The sequence below is a fragment of the Lynx canadensis genome, chromosome E3, assembly GCF_007474595.2.
Source record: "Lynx canadensis isolate LIC74 chromosome E3, mLynCan4.pri.v2, whole genome shotgun sequence".
NCBI lineage: Eukaryota > Metazoa > Chordata > Mammalia > Carnivora > Felidae > Lynx > Lynx canadensis.
The window spans coordinates 19,185,482-19,208,254 of NC_044318.1; the positions used below are offsets into that span (position 1 = coordinate 19,185,482).

General features: G+C 47.3%; 1 protein-coding gene across 2 annotated transcripts in view; it reads left to right on the plus strand.

Annotated features, from left to right (window-relative positions):
• The window catches only part of PRKCB (protein kinase C beta), a 340,854-nt gene that overhangs the window by 144,864 nt on the left and 173,217 nt on the right, over nucleotides 1-22,773 (plus strand). The window lies entirely within an intron of this gene.

The following is a 22,773-nucleotide window of genomic DNA, read 5'->3' on the forward strand; positions in this document are numbered from 1 at the left end:
CTATCAGATTGGATAAACAATGTATAAGTCTAAGCAATGTATAAGAGAAACGTAAAGCATAGGTTGAAAATAAAATGGGAAGGGGGCCCTGGGTGGCTCAGTCGGTTAAGCGTTTGACTCGATTTTGGCTCAGGTCCTATCTCATGGTTCATGAGTTCGAGCTCTGCATCAGGCTCTGTGCTGACAGTGTGGCTCCTGCTTGGGATTCCCTCTCTCCCTTTCTCCCTGCCCCTCTCCTGCTTGCATGAGTGCATGCTCTTTCTCTCTCAGAATAAATAAACATTTAAAAAAAAGGAATCACCTGTCCTCTTAAATATAAATAAAATGGGCAAAGATATACTGCAAAAACATACATAAATATAAAACATGGTCTTAGTAATAATGTCAAAAGAAAGAGGACTCAAGCCGCAAGCATAAACAAGAGGAAGAGGAGGAAAAACGTACCCTAATATATTACTGATGAGTGTGTAAATCAGTATAATCCTTCTCAAGAGAAAATTACCCACATGTATCAAAAGACTTAATGACTTTTCTTTGACCTAATAATTACTAAGCCTAATCCTTTGTACCTAAGAATTACAATTTTAGAAATTTTTGCTGAGGAATTGCTTAAGGATATGCACATACAGGTAGCTAAAGTGATATTCATTGCGTCAGTATTCATACTAACAAAAATTTGGAAACTTCCTAAATGGCTGCCAGTTGGGGTTTATGTAAGTAAAGTGTATCCCAGATTTGGTTGCTGCACAGTTACTAAAATGTCACAACATCTGGGTAGCCTGCTAACAACTGGAAATGTTCTTTCTTAAAAAAAAAAAAAAAACAAAACCAACTTTATTTATTTATTTTTGAGAGGAAAAGCATACGCACCAGTGTGCGAGCCGGGGTGCGGGGAGGGCAGAGGGAGAAAGAGAGAGAGAATTTCAAGCAGGCTCTGCACGGTTAGCCCAGAACCCGATGCAGGAGTCGAACTCAGAGACCGTGAGATCATGACCTGAGTGGAAACCAAGAGTTGGACACTTAACCGACTGAGCCACCTGGCACCCCACAGCTGAAAATGTTCTATGTCTCGATTGAGATCGTGCCTATAAAGGTGAACACACTTTTCAAAACTGACAAAACTGTCAGCTTAAAACCTGTACGTTATCATATGCAGCTTATACTTAAAAAGTCACAGTGATTAAAATATTATTGACATGAGAATATAGTCATTATATATTACTCAGTGAAAAAGGCAGACAGCAAAGCACTGTGTATGGTATGATTGGCCAGGAAATAGAAAAATACACACACATGCAATAACAAAAGGCCACATTTTCTGAACATATTCTGGCGTCCACTTGTCAGTTCTGCTCACTGTCTTATTCCAGACTGTCGCCTGCAGAGCTCCGGAGATCACTTTGGGGTGTTCTTTAACTGGTTTCTGCGTCTTGCTTGTTTTGGGTGCTACTTCACCTCCAGTGTCGACTCAGGCTTCCCACTTAATTCAGTTGAAATCAAATGTGAGTGATGGCTTGAGTATACCTGTAAGCAATTGCAGTTGCTTCTGGATATGGTTGCTCTGGAGGTCATCCACCAGCTGGGAGCCAGCTTATCCCCCAAATGAGAATCTTCAGATGCCCCTGATAAGATTCTGGCCCCTGACAGGGGGCGCCTGGGTGGCTCAGTCAGTTAAGTGTCTGACTTTGGTTCAGATCATGATCTTGTAGGTCGTGAGTTTGAGCCCTGTGTTGGGCTCTGTGCTGACAGCTCAGAGCCTGGAGCCTGCTTTCGATCCTATGTGTCTCTCTCTCCCTCTCTCTCTCTCTCTGCCCCTCCCTGCTCATGCTGTCTCTGTCTCTCTGTCTCTCTGTCTCTCTCTCTGTCTCTCTCTCTCTCTCTCTCAATAAATAAACATTAAAAAAATGATTCTGGCTCCTGATAAATCTGGGCCAATTCATCTTTGGCCGAGAGAAGGAGGGAAGTCCTAGCTCTGCCATAGTCTGAGGTCCTGCCCACTTCCCACCTACATTGGCTGGTCTTCTTGGCTCAGATAGAGCAACATAACAGTGTACTCCATGTTTTTCAAAGTCTGGGTTGTTAAGTCTCACATAACACCAACTGGGGACCCCCACAGGTGAGCTCTAATGATGCTCCAAGCCTGTCTAGCTCCTTCCAAGAGGGGAAACAACAGTTAGGGTTCACCATCCCTCTTGGCATCATGGTAAGATCTCACCGTCACATGGACCAAAGAAGGCCCATCTGTATCTCTCAAGGACAAATAATGTCAGGTGCAGTTCAGTCTGAACAGTATAGGCAGTCTGTCTGTTTTATTTATATCTATTACCTATCTAAATCTGAAAGTACATCATTGTGCTGAAGATACATTCAATTTATGTTATGTAACATTGCAGTCTGTAACTTCTGCATTCACGGCCAAAGTGCTCAGTAACCAGAGTGTGTGTTACCAAATGCCAAAAAGATGCCTCACAGGGAGGCTTGGAGGTGCTCTGAGAGTTGGCCTGTTTAGTTCCGAGGCTAGGCTTTCATTAAATACCCAAAGAGCTGTTGTATAGATTTTTCAAAATATAGATTCAAATGACAGAATCGGGACTGGGGACCGTCTATTTTGGCTAAAGAAGGGCATCCCAAGCTGACCAACCAGTTGCTGTATAAGGATATTAATTTCCCATGTTGACAGAGCTAAGATCAGTTGCTATGGATGCTGTATAGGGGGTATCTGTGGTAGATGTGGGTTTCTACCACATTGGTGGTTCTTTTACTGCTGTTGTTTGGCTGTGTGCAAAGGAAACCATCTTTGGTTAACTCAGATTAGAATTTATTGGAAAAGATATGATGTACTTTAAATTTTTTAAAAATGTTTTTATTTATTTTTTGAGACAGAGAGAGACACAGCATGAGCAGGGGAGGGGCAGAGAGAGAGGGAGACACAGAATCCGAAGCAGGCTCCAGGCTCCGAGCCATCAGCCCAGAGCCTGACGCGGGGCTCGAACTCACGGACTGCGACATCATGACCTGGCTGAAGTCGGACGCTTAACCGACTGCGCCACCCAGGCGCCCCAATGTTTACTTATTTTTGAGAGAGACAGAATTCGAGTGGGTTAGGGGGAGAGAGAGAGGAAGACACAGAATCCGAAGCAGGCTCCAGGCTCCATGCCATCAGCCCAGAGCCCGACACGGGGCTCAAACTCACAGACCGCGAGATCGCGACCTGAGTTGAAGTCGGATGCTCAACCGACTGAGCCACCCAGGCACCCCAAGATATGATGTACTTTTAGAGAATTGGAAGAAAACCTGAACAGTCAGACCAGCTGTGTCTCATTTTGATTCTTGTGTTGCTTTGGTTTTAAATTCCAATTCCAGAAGAGTATTTATTTCGTCAAGTTCAAGTTACCTAAGTAGACCTTGGCTGGATCTTTATAGTGTTCCCTCCAAGTCTAAATACAGCATAGGTGGGATGGCTTTCAAAGGAGAAATGAGGCATTGCTACCAAAATAGATAGATAGATAGATAGATAGATAGATAGATAGATAGATAGATAGAGAAAAGAAAGAAAAGGAAGCAGAGAGGTTTGGCAGATCAAAACAATACACAGACCACTACAGTTTCTAGATGGCTGCTTTGCAGAATACAGACAGGTTGAATGCTTAAGCATTATTTGGGGAGCCTGCTAAAAACAGAGCTCACCTTTAGAAATACAGACAAGGGCCTGGAAACAGGTATTTTAAAGTCCTTCAGGTAATTCTGATGGGTGACTGAGTTTGGAAGCTAGTGTAAGGCAATATCGTATCCTGGCTCTGAAACCGGGGCAGTTGTATTTGAATGCTAGGTTTGCAATTGGCTAAGCGGCTGGATAATCTTGGGCTAGTTACCTGCCCTCTGCCTCAGTTTCCTCATCTGTAAAAAGAGGATAAAATAACACCCTCCTCATAAGGCTCAGATGAAGATCAGATGAGCTAATCCCTGTGAAGGGCTGTGTGCCATGCCTGGCACAAAATATGTGCCAAAATTATTATCACCAGCAGCCCTTTCAGGTCTTTGAGAGTGGGTTTCAAAAGTGCAGCCTTGTTTTTGGCGTGGCATGTATCCATCTCGCTTGCCATGAAATGGAAACACACAGACACGTCCCATGGGCTGGTTGGAGGAAGAGTCTGATAAAATGAGGGTGATGTGATAAAACGCACATCTTCCGACTTCAGGGAGAATTGCACTTGATTCTTCCGCTCGCTCCCATTTGCCCCGTGCCTGTGACGGCTTGCGCAATGCAGAAGCAGCAGGTAAAGGTCAGCACGGATTGCTTCTCAATAGTTCTCTGTCATAAAGACACGGAGCTTCATGCTGTGGAGGAAGAAGCAAATCTATGATGCGCAGCGTCCTGAGAACAGAAACCAACTGTTTGTCCTGCACCAAAAGGGCAGGGCTGCTGTGATTTGAACGGGGTGGAGGTGTCCTGTCTTATGAATTATTTTGGCTTCTCCTAGTTGGTGGCGGACCAGCCTCAGAGCCTGAGAAAGGCAGTTTCCCAGAGATTTAGCCCGTGGAACCTGTGGGCCTGAGGGAAGTAGAGAAATCAAAAGGCTGATGACCCTGGAGAGAGGCAGCCTGCAGGGATGTGAAAGGCATTGGTCCCAGAGTCAAAAGACCTCATTTCTCGCCTTTCTTCTGTCTCCAGCTTTTTGTATTCCTGATGGCTTCCCCTGTCTTCAGTGGCCTAGGATTCTAGGATTTCTAAATATAGTACTTTTATTTTTACTTATTATTATTATTTTTAAGTTTGTTTGTTTATTTATTTATTTATTTATTTATTTATTTATTTATTTATAGTAATCTCTACACCCAATGTGGGCTCGAACTCACGACCCTGAGATCAAGAGTCATATGCTTTTTTGACTGAGCCAGCCAAGAGCCCCTAAATACAGTATTTTTTAAGAATAGCAATGACCAAGGGATGCCTGGGTGGCTCAGGTGGTTGAGCATCCGACTTTGGCTGAGGTCAAGATCTCACGGTTCATGAGTTCAAGCTCCATGTCAGGCTGTGTGCTGACAGCTCAGAGCCTGGAACCTGCTCCAGATTCTGTCTCTCTCTCTCTCTCTCTGTCTCTCTCTCTCTCTCTCTCTCTCTCTGTCTGTCTTCCCCTCCCCCACTTGTGCTCTGTCTCTCTCTCTCTCAAAAATAAAATAAAAATATTAGAAAAGTAAAAAAAAATAGTAATATCTAAGAGCCAGCATTCATAGATATAATTCTGTTTTAGGCACTTTACATATAATAACTCTTTATTCTTCATTACACTCTAGAAGTACCACTGTTATCATCCCCATTTTACAGATGAGGAAACTGAGACGCTCAGAGACTAAGTGACTTGCCCAAGGAAACATGACCAGTGAGTGGTGGAGCCGGGATGCAAATGTAGGCAGTCTGGCCCCCAAGGCCATGTTCTTACTCAGTACCCCAGACTGCCTCATAACCTCAACGCTGTCCACTTGGACGAATCTAACTGAAGCAGACAACCCTGTTCTCTGAGACCTGCCTTTCCAAATATGCACCCCCCCCGCCCCAAGCTCTGTGACCCCACAGCCTCGGCCCCATTTGGTCCATATGTATGTGCACATCTGTCTCAAGCTAGACTGATCAGATTCTCTCTTTAGGAATTTAGAATTTGGAATTAAAGGTGCTGGTTTTAGTTTGCAGTGGTCGCATGGCCTTTGAAAACTGTTTACGTGAAAAGTGTCATCTTGACGGATCTCTGCAAGCACATTTCTCTATAACCAGAAGCCTTTCTGGGGTGCCTTCTGTCTCCCACACCTCCTACCCCTTCCATCAGACCAGCTACCCAGGCCAGCAGTCGGTGCTCGCTTTTTGCCCCATCGAACTACTTACTGTCTTGTCTTGTCTTGTCTTGCCCTGTCTTGTCTTATCTTATTCTATTTCAGAAAGAACAATTTACATACGATCTACCCTCTTAACACACTTTTAAGTGCACAGTGCAGTACTATTGACTACAGACACAGTGTTTTCCAGGTCTAGAGCTTATTCATCTTGGCTTACCCAAACTTTGTGCCCATTGATTAGGAACTCCCCATGTCCCCTTCCCCCCAGCCTCTGGCAACTACCATTCCACTCTTGGATTCTATGAGATTGGCTATATTAGATACCACATCTAAGTGGAATTACGCAGTATTTGTCTTTCCGTGTCTGGCTTATTTCACTTGACATAATGTCCTCAGAGTTCATCCATGTCCCATATCATAGAATTTCCTTCTTTTTCAAAGCCCGAATAATAATCCATTGCATATATGTACCACATTTTCTTCTTTTTTAAAGATTTTATGTATTTATTTTTATTTTTTATTTTAAACAGAGAGAGAGAGTGAGTGGGGGAGAGGGACAGACCGAGAGAAAGAATCTTAAGCAGGCTTCACGCTTAGCATGGAGCTTGACTTGGGGCTTGATCCCATGACTCTGGGATCATAACCTGAGCCAAAATCAAGAGTCATACGCACAACCGACTGAGCCACTCAGGTGCCCCTATTCCACATTTTCTTGACTCATTCATCTGTTGATAGACATTTAGGCTGTTTCCACATCTTGGCTATTGTGAGTAATGCTGCAGTAAACTTAGGGTGCAACTATATCTTCGAGACCCTGATTTCAGTTCTCTTGGATAAATACCCAGAAGTGGGATTGCTGGATCAGATGGTAGTTCTATTTTTCATTTGTTGAAGAACCTCCAAATGGGGTAAGGACTTGAATAGACATTCCTCCAAAGAAGACCTACAAGTGGCCAACAGGTAAATGGGGGGGGGGGGAAGCTCAACATCCCTCATCACCAAGAAATGCAAATCCAACCCACAGTGAGATACTTGTCAGAATCGCTAATATCAAACAAACCCAAAAGACAACCAGCGTTGGAGAGGATGTGGAGAAATGGGAACCTTGCACACTGTTGGAGGAATGCAGAATGGTACGGCCACCAGGGGGAGCAGTGTGCCTTCTTTTGAAGTCTATCCAAATAGTATGACACGGTAGACCCCCTCTTTCCTTTTTCCTCTGCTTTCCTCAATGTTTTGTTTGCGGCCACATGACTTTGGAAGGACTCATTCCATCCCATTTATCAGGATTTCCAACTTAAAAGCCAGCCACGGCCTGGCAGGCAAGTAGCTGAATCAAGTGTGTGACAATAAGGAGTGTCCACCCTGTCTGATACGACACTTGATCTTAGCCAAAAGGCTGAGAAGCGATGTGTCCACCCTGTCTGAAAGGAGAAGCCACTACCCAGCTCCATTTTTAAAAAAAATTCCTGCTCTTTAAAGGACCTAGATCCAGATTGTTTCATTTTTTAAGAGAAGTCTGAATCTCCTAAATTTCGATGTTGACAACAAAAATCTGAGAATTACAACGGTGGTGTTTTTTAAAATTTTTTAATGTGTATTTATTTTTGAGAGAAACAGAGCCAGAACATGAGCAGGGGAGGGGCAAAGAGAGGGAGACACAGAATCCAAAGCAGGCTTCAGACTCCGAGCTGTCAGCACAGAGTCGGACGCGGGGCTCAAACTCAGGAACAGAGAGATCGTGACCTGAGTCGAAGTTGGACCCTTAACCGACTGAGCCACCCAGGGGCCCACAGCTGTGGTGGTTTTTAAGCACATTTTTGGACTGGGATCCTTCTGGACCCCACCAGTGAGTAAGCTCTACGTTGGTAGGTGGGAACTGTCAGTGGAAGGTCTCCCCCACCCTTCTTATAAAGGGAGAAGAGATGGGGCGCCTGGGTGGCTCCGTCGGTTAAGCATCTGACTCTTGATTTCGGCTCAGGTCATGAGGTTCGTGAGTTCAAGTCCCACATCGAGCTCCTTGCTGACAGCATGGAGCCTGCTTGGGATTCTCTCTCTCTCCCTCTCTTTCTGCCCCTCCCTCATGCTCTCTGTCTCTCTCCCTCAGAATAAATAAACTTTTTTAAAAAAAGGGAGAAGAGAAAATGTGGATTTAGTCAAATCAGCGTTCTTTGGGGGAGTAGGGAGGGCGCAACATTCCAAGGCGGAGAACCTTAGAAGTATGCCCAGGTCCCTTTACCCTGGCTGTGGCACGGTTGAGTTTTAAATGGGCTAGGGCACACCCCTTGCTGGAACGGGAGAGCCAGCCCTGGTCGGGGAAACAGCTACTACAGCGCCCTCTGCTGCTGTCAGCACTCTCCACGTCCACTGGCCTCTGCCTTTGGCTCTGGCAGCCACTTGCTTCCCCTGAAGGCTTTGAGAGGGTGACGGTCAGTCATCATTCTGCAGAATTATCAGGTGCCTGCTGCTGCTAGGCGCCTTCAAGGACACCAGGGACTGCTCAGGCGCCTTCAAGGACTCACCTTGGCTTGCTGTGTTTGGTCCACCACCCACCCCATCATCAGGCCTTGTGACTCTAATTCTTTAGGCTTGGGAGAGGCAGGCCACTTCAAGCCTCACCTTTTTCATATACTGAAAAACATTTGAAGAGATTTTGGCTTCTGCTTGGCACCTCTCCCTGATTTCTGGGCTGAAATGGATTCTCCTATTTTTAAACTTTTTTTTTTTTTTTTTTTTTTTTTTGTAGTGGTAGTTTGGGAGTGAGGGCAGAGTGAAATGTTCAGAGTCAGGTTTATGGTCTTGGACATAAAGAGTATGGGCTCTAGAGCTGGTCTGCCTGGGTTCAAAGCTCAGCTATCTACTTAGTAGCTCTGTGACTTCAGATAAGTTACTCACTCTCTCTGTGCCCCTGCTTCTACATTTTCAAGATGAGGATGATAATATACCTACTTCATGAGTATTAAATGAGGTAATGTATGCAAAAAGCTTAACACAGCGCCTGGCATATTATGTAAGTGCTTGACTCAGAATCTTGGACCTGTTTTTGCTTTCAATCTTGGCCTTCCGGCCCGGGCTCTCCTCCTTCATTCTGCATCTCAGCCCTTCGTCATGCAACCTTCTGTCTTTCGTCCTCTTCGCCCTTCAGCCGTGGCTCTCCAGCATCCTACTGAGCAAGGCTCCATTCTTAGGGCTTCTTCTTCTTCTTCTGTGTCCCCAGCCTTTCCCTACCCTCATACTCTCTCCATTGCCAGCTCCTGTTGTACCTTCTGAACAGTAATTATAGCTAACATTTATATAATGCCTATCATATGCCAGGCGCTGTTCTAAGTGATTTACATGCACTAACTCATTGAAGCCTCACCCCATGAGAAAGATCCTCTTTCTGCGTCCAACCTACAGAGAAGTTAGCTGATTTGCTGGGTCACATGACTAATAAGCCGAGTCCGAGTGTGAGCGTGGTCTGGCTCCCAAGCCTGCTCTTCCCACCACAATACATGGCCACCCACTTCTCTCCATCCCCAGAGACAGGGCCCGATCCAGGCTCCATTCGCCCTCCCTGGACCATTAGCCCCTTGTTCCATTCCCTGAATCCTCTCTGTTCTCACCAGCCTGTCACCTCCACATTACAGTGGAGTCATCTTTCCCCAAACCAGATACGATCCTGTCATCGTCCTTGCTGGAAACACGTCAGTGGCTTCCCACTGTTCTTGGGACAAAGCCGACGCTCTGACGTGGCTGACAAGCAAGGTTTTCACACATCCTCCTTTGCCACGCTTTCCTGGAGACAGACCTGGTTGTTACGTTGCACTGGAATCCCAAAGGGTTTGTGCCCCTGGCATTCCTGTCATTCTTGCCGAGTCCCCTTTGGGAGAGAGATTATAATAGGGTCGCCCTGCTCAGAAGGCCCTGTCACCCCTCCACCCCTTCCTTGACCACATCCTTCCTCCCCACCGAGCTTCCTCCTTGCAGCCTCCGGTCCTCCCTGCTCTCCCACACCAGGTGGTTGCACTTGGGGCTCCCTGTGCTGAGCTCCTCTCTCTCTTCTGCCCCGGAGTTCAGGGAGGCCCCATCCTCGTTGCACATCTGAATCCTCTGCAAAGCTGTATAACCCAATACCAGTGCCTGGGCCCATCCCAGTCAAGTCAGTCAGAATCCCTGCTTGATTCAAAGCCTCCTGATTGACTTTAATGTGCGTCCAGGGTTAAGAACCCCGGTTGACTCAAAACTCATCCTCCAGACCACGGCTCAAGCATCACTTCCTCAGGGAAGCCCTCCCTGACCTCCCTGACCAGGTCTGTTCTTCCTGTTTTTCACTCTGCGAATACCACTGTCACACATCACAGGGCCACTTTCCATTGACTTACATGGCGACAAAAAGCCCAGATCCTGCATCCAAATCACTAGCCGTGTGACCTTGGGCCAATGACTTAACTTCTCTGTGCCTCACTTTTCTCCCCAGTGAAATGGGGAGAAAAACAAACTTACTTCACATGATCAGTGAGGGTCAGGTGCATGAATTATATGCAAAGTTCTTGGCATAGTGCCTGGCGTATGTTAGCTGTTACTCGCATACAGCTGAGCCTTGAGCAACGTGAGTTTGAACTGCATGATTTTTTGCGATTCGGTGGTGTAGATATTTTCTCTTCCTTATGACTTTCTTAATAACATTCTCTTTTCTCTAGCTTACTTGATTATAATATGGTATATAATACACATAACATACACACTGCGTGTTAATCAACTATGTTATCAGTAAGGCTTTTGGTCAGAGGCTATTTGTAGTTAAGTGTTTGGGGAGTCAGAAGTTACATGTGGATTTTCAACTGCGTGGGTGTGGTCAGCGCCCCTAACCACCCACATTGTTCAAGGGTCCGCTGTAATTATAATCCCCCACTGGAATCTATGAATCCCTGGAGGTGAGGTCAGCACCTGCTGTTTGATCACCACACACGTAGTGCAGTGTCAGGCACATGATAGCTTCCAGAACTTTCTGTGGAGCAGAGTGGTGTCTCAGGGACGTTCTTGGTCAAGGGTGAAGGGCCAGCGTGCACAGAACTCATCTTCCTCAGGCTTCTTGTCTCTGTGGACCTAATGGCTTAGGATCCTCATTGCTAGTGATTAGGATCATTAGGATGAGACCCTCCATGGTCTTGTGGTGTCCAGAGTCCCAGGTGCTGATGGTGGCCCGCCAGGCACTGGCTTTAGCAGCGTCCCTCATGTCCTTCTGCATGAAGGTTCTTTCTGCCCCTCTGAAAGGCAGGCGTGGGTACGCCAAGGGCCCCTGTGGCAGAGGGAGCTGTCAGAAAGCTGGCACCGTGCTCTACACCTAGAAATCGAACTGACAGCATCTTTGCAAGTTGAGTAAAACCCTGTGTTCCGGTCTTGCTTTGGGGCGACCCTCACTCAGCAGGGACAGAGGGGTGCTCCTGCCTTTGTGGGCTGATAGCACCGTTGGGGGAGGGGGGGCGGTGAGGGGCGAGGATGTGTGTGCGTACCTTGTGGGTGTTGGAGGGTTTATATATAATGCTGGGGTGTGATTTGTGGCAGGGTGACTGGCCCCTGAAAGACCTCTGTCGTCCGCTCTGAGCAGTGAATTCACATAACAACCTGCACAGGAAGAGGCGGGGCAGACTCTGTGAAGAGCCTGCATAGGTGGTTGTTAGAACTTGAAGGGCCCTGGGGAGTGCTCTGTTAACCCCATTGTTTTCTGAAGGGGGAACTGAGACCAGAGCATGGGGTGGCTTGCCCAAGGTCACAGATGTAGTTTTCTTTTTAAGTTAACATTTATGGGGTCCGGACTACCTGTTAGTCACTGGGCTAAAGCACGACGTATAATCATGGTTTCATGACTCCTCACAAACCTAGAAGGCGGGAACGTTTATTTACTGTATTCAACAGGCACTTTCATAGTATTTACTGAGCACTCTTTTACAGATATTTGCTCATTAGCTTCTCATGAGCATGCAGAGCTACTATCATTATTTCCACTTTAAAGAAGACACTGAAGCACAGAGAGGTTAGGTAACCTGCCTAAAGTCACACAGCTAGGAAGTCATTGAGTTGGGATTCATTCCTAGGCAGCGTGACCTTGTAGTGCGTGCTATTCTGCTGTAGTGTCTCTCCACATGACAGCTTTGGGCTCCATTGCAGGTGGGAAAATCAAGGCTCATATAAGGTAAGTAACTTGCTTGAGGCCGCATGGCTGTGAAGTAACAAAGCTGGGACTGAGGTCAGACTCTCTGGCTTTAGAGTCTGACTCATGAGCTCTCTACTAAATTCCCTCCCACGGGGGCTAGGATCTATGTCATAGCTGAGGGGTCCGAGCTGGGGACAGGGAATAGGGGCTGAGGCAGAGCTTGAAGCCAGGCTGGTGGCAATGGGGTGATGTCAGCCAAATCTACCTGGGTTGAGCCAGGACCCCATGCAGTGAAGTAGCTCCCCCTGGGGTTGGGGCAGAGCCCCAGCCTGGTGCCTTCTGCCCAGATTTTGCCCCCCATCCTTCAGATCTTAGCTCACATGTCACTTGTCAGGGAAACCTCCCAGACCTGTCTGCCCAGCTGAAGCCCTCCGAAAACTGTCTAAGCACTCCCGGCTTCTCTGCAGCGGTCGGAAGCCTACCATTTGTTTGTGCTTCTTTCTTTATGGTCTCCTCCGAACTAGGCTGGGGCCCACGAGGGCAGACCCTGTGTCTGCTTCTGCTCATCCAGCACCTGATACACTCAACAGATATTGGGTGAATAAATGGATGAATGAATGAATAGCTCGTTGCTTTAGTGGAGGGAATTGGTGCGGGAAATCAAGACCGAAGTTCAAGAGGGGGGAATGCAAGTGGGGATTATTGGAAAATGTTGTAACTCAGTAGACCTAGGGATGCCCTGGCCAGCAATCATTAATGATTAATAATAATAACAGCTGGTATTTATTGAGTGTCCTCTCTCTGTTGGGGAGCTGTTTTAAAGGTTTTCGGTAAAGCACACCCCATAACATTCCCAGGAAATAAATGCCGCTGTTATCACTAGTTAATATGAAGTGTGGAGCTTTTAAGCAACGTGGCCAAGGGACATGGCCAGGAAGATGTGGAACTGGCTCTTCAGTCTAGGCAACCTGACCTGAAGCCTCATCTTTTAAATATCCTACGAAACCACCTGTTCCCGGTGAACTGAGTCCTTTTCCAGGCTGGGAGGCACCTCACAGGCTCTCGGCATCACCTTCTGGAAAGGATGGGGCTTCTCCTACTCTCTGCTGACTCAGGGACCAGATTGGAGCTGAATCTGCCGGTCCAGTGCTTGATGTCCTGAAGCCACTTAGAGTTGGAGCCGGCTTATAAGTGCACACAGCCTTCCAGAAGAAGGAAGGCAGCTCCCTGTTCGCTGTGAGATTGAGGATTCCCACTTGCACCCAAGGGCTGGTCGGGTCTATATTTCTCTCCAAGACTCAATGAATGGATGAGGCTGCTATTTCAAATGGACTTCCTCGGTTATCCTAGTTGGGGCCGGGATCCAGCAGGAGTTACTCAGATGCCAGCTGGGGCCAGCCAGCAGCGAGTGGAGACCGTGGGGACCAGCAGACTATATGTCCCACTTGGAGAGCGTGGTCAGGATGCGTGTCTAGTCCGTGGCTGCCATCAGCAGAGATGGGCCAGTGTCTCTAGTTCTGAGCTTCTGACCAGTGTTCTGTGTGACTCCAAGCGATGCAACACCCCCAGAAAAACGTGGCTCCTCATTGCTGTGAGTCCCACCCAGAGGCCTGGAAATACATCCCTAAAAAAAAAAAAAAAAAAAAAAATTGCACGCATGCCACAGTGGTTGGCGTAATCAGGTTGAAAACCACCGACTTAACTAATGCACTGAGATCATTTGTTGAAATAAAATGTAAACCCTGGAAAGGAAGACTAGCTTAACATTGGTGGCAACTAAGTAGAGTTTAGAAAAGACAAGTTTTCTGGAAGGACATAAAAGACTCAAATTACATGTGAATTCATTCTCTCTGTCCGTCTCTCCCTCTCTCCTTGTTGCCCTCCAGCCCTGACTCGACATCAGACACCCACGCATCCCCTTAGCTCTGCTCCAGCTCCCAAGACTGCACCGTTCCTTGTTGTAAATTCTGATTAGTCCAGTTCTGATCGGTCCAGTTCTTCCTTCGTAAACTGCACGCCACTGACCAGACCTTGGTCCACTCAGCACTGGCTGGAAGCCCAAGGTCAGATGCTCTACTCTCCACTGAGCTGGTGCTGTAGGTGGGGATTTTTCTAGAAGGACAATAAAATAGGTAGGGTTGGCAGAGATGGGCCTGTCCAATACAATCTGGAAAACTATGTGCGTGAGAATAACCATGAAGATTTTCAAAGTGGACAGTAATGTTGGGGTCGGGGTAGGTGGGTATAAAATGCATGCATTTAGAGGCTCAGATATTGTAAACCTATGATATATTAAAGTAGTGTGGTACTGAGGCAGGACTAGAGAGAAATCAGTGGAACACAAGAGAAAATGTAGAAGTGAACAAAGGATACACACGAGAAACGAGTGTGTGATAGAAGTCAGCAGGGAGAAGATACATCCCCCTACAGTTGTTACAACTGGCTAAACATTCAGGGGGAGAAATGAAGGTCTTTTCTCCGAGCTCCTGCTAAGATGAATTCCAAGAGAAGTAAGGATTTCAGTGCAGAAAGTGAAACTGTAGGACATTGAAGAAAATATCGTACTGGGAAGGACTTTCTAAATATAACAGCAGAGACACAGACTACAAAGAAAAGGGAAAAATTGGCACTTTATTTAAACACACACACACACACACACGCCTTATTATATGTTGAAAAAGGGGAAACAAAATTAAAAGGCAAATGAAAAACTGCAAAAATATTTACTGCATGTATTGTAGGTGAATGATTCATATCCCTAATAATTATATGGGAAATGTGTTACAAGTCATTTAGAAAGAAACAGATTTGAATTTAAATACAGACAAAGGGTATGGACAGAAAATTCATGGTAACAGTGAACACGGATTAAATGTTTATTTCCACACGAGACTACTAGGCAGTTTCCATGCATTCATTCACTGAACTCTCATTAACTTGGGAATTAGATATAATTGTTACCCCATTTTCAGATGGAGGAGTGAACACTTAAAAGGGGTTAGAGAACTTGCCCCTGCATCAAAAAGCTCCTAACTTCCAGAGCCCAGCGTTAGGTTTGAACGTGGCTGTTAATTAACCCCTGGTATTGACATTGACCCCAGTGCAGCTCTTAATGCAGCAAATCATATTTAAAATTCTACCCCAGTTTACACAACAGAAGCTTGGCTTTGCGATCGAACAATTACTTATTTGCAAAGGGGTGGTGGCTGGAAGAAGGCAGGGCTTATCAGACGCTTGAGCAAACCGAGTCACCGTCACCGGGGCAGGAACATTTACACAGCGTTATTGGCTCTGTTGACTTTCTTCCCAGGAACAAAATGAGAGATCTTCACCAAATTATAATCCCCCTGCCTTTGACCGCAGTGCGTGTGTGTCATTACAGGTTCTCACATGATCCACATTTCATGTTCCCAAAACCTCAGTCCACACAGTCCCCGTGAAGGTTTCCGCGCTTCTTGGTCTCTTAGGAAGCTTTGGTATTTTGTTTGCAATTTGGGGTACCTGCTGTGAGGTTTCTGTGGCGCTCAGATAAACACTTAAATACTCTTTTTTTTTCCATATCTTTTTTGAAAGTTTATTTTGAGAGAGAACGAGCAGGGCAGGGGCAAAGAGAGAAGGGGCGGCAGAGGATTGGAAGCAGGCTCCATGCTGACAGCAAAGAGCCTGATGCGGGGCTCCAACTCACGAACCAAGAGATTATGGCTTGAGCCAAAGTCGGTTGGTTTTTTAACCTGCTGCGCCACCCAGGTGCTCCAACACTTTGGAGAAGTCTTACTCTCTGTACATTTTGTTTTCTTCCTGCTTCTATAGACAAACACTTCTATTAGCTTCTGTTACAGTGTATTTTTATGTAGTCATGAGTAACTTGGAATATAGTTACTCTTCTTCATGGTAGCATGCAGCCTATACTCCTCTGCATCTTGGTTTTTTTGTTTTTTGCTTTTTTTTTTAAAGTTTCACTTTAAAATATATCCTTAAGGGGCACCTGGGTGGCTCAGTTGGTTAAGCATCTGACTTTGGTTCAGGTCAAGATCTCACAGCCCTTGAGTTCGGGCCCCGCGTTGGGGTCTTCACTGACCGTGCAGAGCCTGGAACCTGCTTCAGATTCTGTGCCTCCCTCTCTCTGTGTGCCCCTCCCCGACTTGTCTCTCTCTCTCTCTCTCTCTCTCTCTCTCTCTCTCTCTCTCTCTCTCTCAAAAATAAATAAATAAATAAACAAACAAACATTAATAGTAATAAATAAAATATAAAATAAAAAATAAAAATAATAAATAAACATATATGCCCTTAAGGTTTTTCCCTCTTAGTGCAGAAAACTCATTCTTCTGACACCTGAGCAGCATATCACCGTGTAGCTACGCTATGATTTATTTAAGCCACTCCCTACCTGTAACACTTGGCTTATGTACAGTATTTTGCTGTTATAAATAACGCTGCAGGGAACAGCCACATATACATATTATTTCCTATGTATTTGGGTTTAGCTCCAGGATAAATTCCCAGAGTAGGGCAGTTGGGTCACCAGGGAAGAAACATTTGTACTTTTTTTTTTTTAAATATGAAATTTATTGTCAGATTGGTTTCCATACAACACCCAGTGCTCCTCCCAAAAGGTGCCTTCCTCAAGGAAGGCATCATCCACCCTCCCCTCCCTCCCACCCCCCATCTACCCTCAGTTTGAAACATTTGTACTTTTGATAGATAATGCCGAATGGCAGTGGGCCTGCCCACTAAGAATATATGTATCTGTGTCTCTGCCGCCTCTCAATGGACGCTGTTGGGACGCACATGTTACAATTTTATTTTGGGAGTTGGTTCCTTCACTTTAAGGTGTATTAGAAAAAAAACATAATTTGCACATCAATCCCACGCGTTCACACTCTGTAAACAGTTTTATTTTAAAATAGGCTTATTTAAGTGAAAGGCCTGCTGAGTTCAAGAAAAATGCCAAGTACATATTATACGTAGCATGTGGATGTGCAGAGTTAGGATGGCTCAGGACTGAAGTCTGGGAAAGTGTCCCCGCGATGATTTTTTCTCTTTGGGACATTGGAAGCAAGAGCTTGCCCTTCCTGTGTGCAGGGGGCCCTGTGCTGGGGAGCCGATCCATGAAGTGGGTACTGTTTTTATATCTCCACTTTGTGCACAAGAACCAGAGACTCAGAGAGGTGAAGTCACTTGCCGGAGGTCACACAGTTAACCCCAGAGCCCCTGTTTGGAACCTTCCCTCTGTTCAGCTGGCATTTCCACACCATCTTCGATTTCACCTTGCCTGGCTGCCTCCTGGGAAATGTGCCCTCAGGGGCTTTTGTAGCCTGTACACGTCCAGGCTGCTTTTATTCCTCGTCTGACTGATGTTGGTGTGTGTTTTGTTGGCCTCTATGCTTCAATCCAGTCTCCTGATTCCTGCAGCTTTGCCCCAGCTCCGCCAAATTTCGGCCCACCTGCGAACAAAGCCACACAGCCCATTCAGACCGAGAAAGGCTATTTTGGGCTGTGACTTAGATGTTTAAACATTTTTTTTTCCCTTTTGGTTTCTGATCTGTGCTTCCTTCCTCCTTAGCTGCTTGTGCCTGGAGTCAGGCGATGAACCAAAGATGCTGAGCTGAGATCTGCCTGTCCTCTGGTCCTGGGGGTTGGGGGGTGGCGGTGAGGAACCGCAAGCGGCCTGTCACTGGCCAGTGCTGCGTTTGCGTGAGATGAAGGTTGCCGTCACCTGTAACCCCTGTCAGGTGGGAGACCCTCTGGGGACACCGAGGAGCAGGGAGGCAGACAGGTGAGAGGCAGGTGTTCCCAACTCCACTGCCCGTAGCTCTGGAACCTGGCAAACTTGGATTCCAGTCGTGACTCTCCCACTCTCTTGCTTTGTGACCTTGAACAAGTTCCTTCCCTAAGCCTCAGTGGGCGCATCTGGAATACCAGGGTCATAACAGCTCTTCCCCCATTGGCCATTCTGAAGATTTAATGATGTGATACAGAACAGTTGGCACAGTGCTAGGCAGAGAGTCTGTGTTCGATTCGGGGGGGCAGTAAGAGTCACAGGAGCTCGTTGTCATTTTGTTCTTGTGATTGAGCAATCTCTGCGAGCAGGATCAGAAGTGGTAGGAAACTCAGAAATCCAAGCTCGCCTAGTAGGAAGCGTGAAGGAACCCCAACCACACGAACTAGCGTGGAGAGGAATCATACCAGGGTCTTTGTGGAGACGTGACTCCCAGGGTGGGAGAGATGACTGGGGACCCTGGAAATCAACGGCTGGTACGGGATGGGGATACAGTAGTTTCAGACCTATTTCTGAAAGCATTTGGCACTGAGCCAAATGAACTCATTCAGGAGTTTAGGGGACATGTTGACACGCGGTAGGTTCCCAGCCAGTGGACTGTAGGTAGAGAGGGTGGGGGGCTCTAAGAGAGGTCAGAAACCGAAATTCCTACAGGGACCAGGCAGGGAGGGGAAATGAGTGAAGCAGGCATGGTGTAAGACGATGGAGAATGGCAGGGACTGTGGAAAACTGGAAGGCTTATCCCTGTGCAAGGGGGGTAACCCCTGCTCAGCCCCTGGGAATGTGTGTCCATTGTTGCTGTAAGTTGGGGTTTTTCAAAAAGGGCCAGAGATTTACATTTTTATCTGACATTTCGTGATTTGTAAATGTAGTCAATTAACTTGAGTTTTTAAGAAGCACCATATGAAGCAAATATAGCTTGTTTGCAAAGTTGATAATGGCCCACGGGCTCCAGATTGTAACCTCTGAGCATCAAGGAGGACCGAGGCCAGGGATAGGAATGGGCTGTGCGTGGACTGGAGGGGACCCAGTCTGTGGGGCCTGGGATGGGGGGATCCGACTAGAAAGATGGGGGAGGGCTCTTTGGATGGGATCTAAACAAGACCGTAGGGAAAGTTCTGACTTTGAGGCTACGTGGATCCCCAGGCTCATGCCAGAGCTGGTCAATGGCCACAGCCTCCGAGGCTAGGAAGGGAATGCATTTTGTTCAAAGGCCAGGCTGATGTTTAACCTGTTGCACTGACGTTACTGTACCAGTTTTGATAATCGTGAAATACTTTAAAACTGGTTGGGAAATAACTGCCAGGCCCTCTGAGCCTTCTCCTTCTACCTCTCCCCCATTTCTTCCTCTGCCAGCTCCCCACCACCTCTCTATGATCCAGCAACCAAAGAGTTAACTCCCAGCACCGCTGAACCTGCTCTTCCTTCTGATTGGCCAGTGGGCAGTACCTGAGCCGAAGTGATTAGAAATATCTCGATGCTCATCACTGGCTGCAGGTTACAGATGCCTACTTGGATTGGTGTAAGCACAGAGGACCCAGGAGAGTCAGATGGAAATGGAGGACAGGATGCCAGGCCCCTGAGGGACGGGAGCCAGGAGCGCCTTCCCTCGGGTCATGCGGCCTTTTGTCTTTGTTCCTCTCTGTTCCTTGGAGCCCACTGTAAAAAAAAAATGGCCCCCTCATCCCCCAAGCTGCATGACCCCTGGCCTGCCTGTGTTCCACTCACTAAACGTGTGAGTCATTTGAGCCAAGCGCCTACCTCTGCGCCAGTCACCTGTGTCTGGGGGGAGTAGGATGTCTCAAAGTGCAAACCCACCCATCTCAGAGATGGTGCTGGACATGAGCAGGCATGGACGGGCACCCTGAGAGATTTTCCTTGTGGGTCGTGGAGTCCCACAGCTGTGGGACTGTGGCTTTATCCCAAGCTCTCCCAGGTGGCAGAAGGTGGAGGACAGCAGCGGTCAGGGGATGACCTGATTGGTCTGGGTGGTGTGAGGGATGGGGCGGTGGATGGGTGGAGTTGGTACTTATAACTGTGAGCCCTCCTGAAAGCCGGGGCTGGGAGCAAGGTTGGAGGAGCCTCCACAGCCTCTAAATACACAAACTTGTCCCTGAAGCTTGTCTAATTGGCCTTCCTTTCTCCTGTCTGGCTCTAATCGGTCTTGCATGGTACTCCCCAAGCCATTTTCTGAAACAGCACGGGCATTGCTTAGGGGCTGTCAGTGGTTAGCAGGGGTGAATGGAGCCCTGCAGCTGCCACCACAGCTCACGAACCTCTTACTAGGTGCCAGCCACTGTGCAAAGTGCTGTGCTGCCAAGGCCGGGGGGGCCCTGGGCAAGTCACTGCACCCCTCGGCCCTCATCTGTGAAATGGGTGAAGTACCTACTTCACAGGGATGCTATGTGGACTACATGAGTTAGTGCCTGGTCAGTCCCTGGAAAACAGTTCCTGGCATGAGTAAATGCTCAGTAAATGCTAACTCTCACTCATTATTAGTGAGCACCTTCTGTATGCCAAGTACAATATATGCCCCGGAGCAAAATTCCCTCGTGTTGCTTGCAGCTAACCATTGGAGACATGGGATTAAACATGCAGTTGCAACACAGTGGTTAAATGCTCTGATGGGGAAGATCTGGGAGGGCAGGGTGTGGGGTTTTTGTTTTGTCTCGTTTTGTTTTTGGTTTCTTTCTGCCATTAGAGTGTGAATTCAGCGAGAGCAGGCATTCTGTCTCCTTGCTCACAGTTGTATCCCGATGCTTGGGACCACCCTGGCTCTCAGGAGTCACTTGCTGGGGGAATGAGTGAAGGAAGGAGGTGCTATTGTAGCTGGACCAGAACAGTGGGGCATTAATGAAGTTGGGGAGCAGGGAGAGAAGCTTAGTGCATCCCGGCTTCAGAGCCAGGCAGACCCTGGTGTGAATCCCCACGCTGCGGTGGGCCAGCTGAGTGACCTTGGGGAAAATCTCACTCTCTAGTCTGGGCCCATTTCACTGGCGCTAAGATGGAAATGAATCGGACCTTCCAAATGGAATAGCTTGAAGGCTGGAGAAAGTGCGCGTGAGACATCCAGCATCCGCTTGGCACAGGGGCAGCTCTCGGTAAATGTTTCATTTCCCTTCCCATTCTTTGTGCCACTTGGCATCTCTTGTTGGAGAGACATGAAGGGACGGAGAAGGTTCTTGGTGATACCTAGTCAGAAATGCTCAAAGCCTTCTCCCTGCCCCAAGATACTCTAAGATGTATGCATGGAGGAAAGTGAAACCCAGCAAGGAGGCCATTTATTACTTCTTGGGATTTTGTCCCAAATCTCAAGGTCGACCTCTATGAGGCCCTCGGAGACCCCTTTTTTCTATACTAGGGAGGCCTCGGGAAATCGAAACCGTAATCAAAAGGAATTCTTGGCTTCTATAAGGTCAACATAACAGGGAACCCGAAGAGAGCACAAGAGCCAAGAAGAGAGAGAGAACTTGCCCCAGGCCACTCACTCCCAACCCTCTCAGGCTGGACCACGGGATCTGAACCCACCCGTCTCCTGGGAGCTGAGAGAGGTAGGAGACAGAAAGAGAAAGATGACAGGTACACCTTTCCACACGTGTGCAAGCTCTGCCCACTGAGGCCGGGCCAATCAGTGTCTTGGAATCTGACCAACCAGATCTGTTCTGCTTCCAGGCGAGCAGGGAGTGAGGGAAAGCCCTGAGCTCCCCCTACAGGCCAACCCTGGTTATGAACAGGTGTTTCCCTGGAGCGTTTGAGGCAAGCATTTCTCAGCTCTAAGGTGAATGCCCCCAAAGCCTTCAGTGACTGAAGATGTTTTTAGTCAGCCTTATTAAGGTATTGTTTTCATGCAGGAAAAATTCACCTTTTTTTACATACGCAAGAATTCAGTACAGTTTATCTAAAGAATCTTTGAGGAAAAACACTCATCACTTGAATAGCACATAAAATAACATCTACTCATTGTGTCTGTTTATTTTCTGTCTGTCGCAAGAATATCAGTTTTTAAAAATTTTTAATGTTTATTTATTTTTGAGAGCGAGAGAGAGGGTGAGTGGGCAAGGGGCAGAGAGAGAGGGAGGCAGAATCCAGAGCAGGGTCCAGGCTCCTAGTTGTCAGCACAGGGCCTGACATGGAGCTCGAACCCACGAACCATGAGATCATGACCTAAGCCGAAGTCGGACGCTTAACCGACTGAGCCACCCAGGCGCCCCGCAAGAATATCAGTTTTAAGAAGGCACCTGCACCCGTAAACTCATGGCGAGCAGAAGGAATGAGGGAAGAGATGGGTGGCATATACCAAAGGCTGCTGTGTCAGATGAGCCCTGGGTGGGAACCCAGGGTCCGCGTTCTCAACTTGTGCGGTACACTGTTTCACAGGGAAAGCAGCTTTCCCGCTGGCTTTGGGGGAAGAGAAGAAGGAGCTTTGTAGTGAGTGCAGTGATGGAAGAGCCACTCTCGAGGGAGACAGACACCATGCGAGCCAGAGGGACATGAACGAGTCCTGTGTAACCGAGAGCAGAGTGTGTATTTGGGGACACAGGTGGGATCATAAGGGAGATGTACGGATAATAATACAAGAGCGTGTACTGCTTACAGCGTGCCAGCTGGTTCAAAGATCTGTACACAGATGAATGCCTTTATTCTTCCCAGTGGTCTAACAAGCTTATGGCATTATCGTTACCTACACTTTATAGACAAGGAAATGGAAACACAAAGAGGTTAAGTCACTTGCCCAAAGTCATACTGCTGAGAAGAACCCAGCTAGTTTATGCTCCAAAATCTGTACCTTTAACCACCGTACCACACTGCCAGGTTGTGAAGGGCATGCTTGTTAGGGAACTGAATAAGCTGCTGTAACAAATATCCCCCAAATACAGTGACTTAAACAAGACAGAAGGTAGGTTTTCTCTGAGGTGTCTGCCCAATGGGACGAAGTCCAAGGCCAGTAGTGTAGCTTTATTCTTTCAACACATGGCTCCAGGTTCGGGTCAGAGGTATTTGGTTCCAGTTCCTCCTTCAGAGGAAAGGA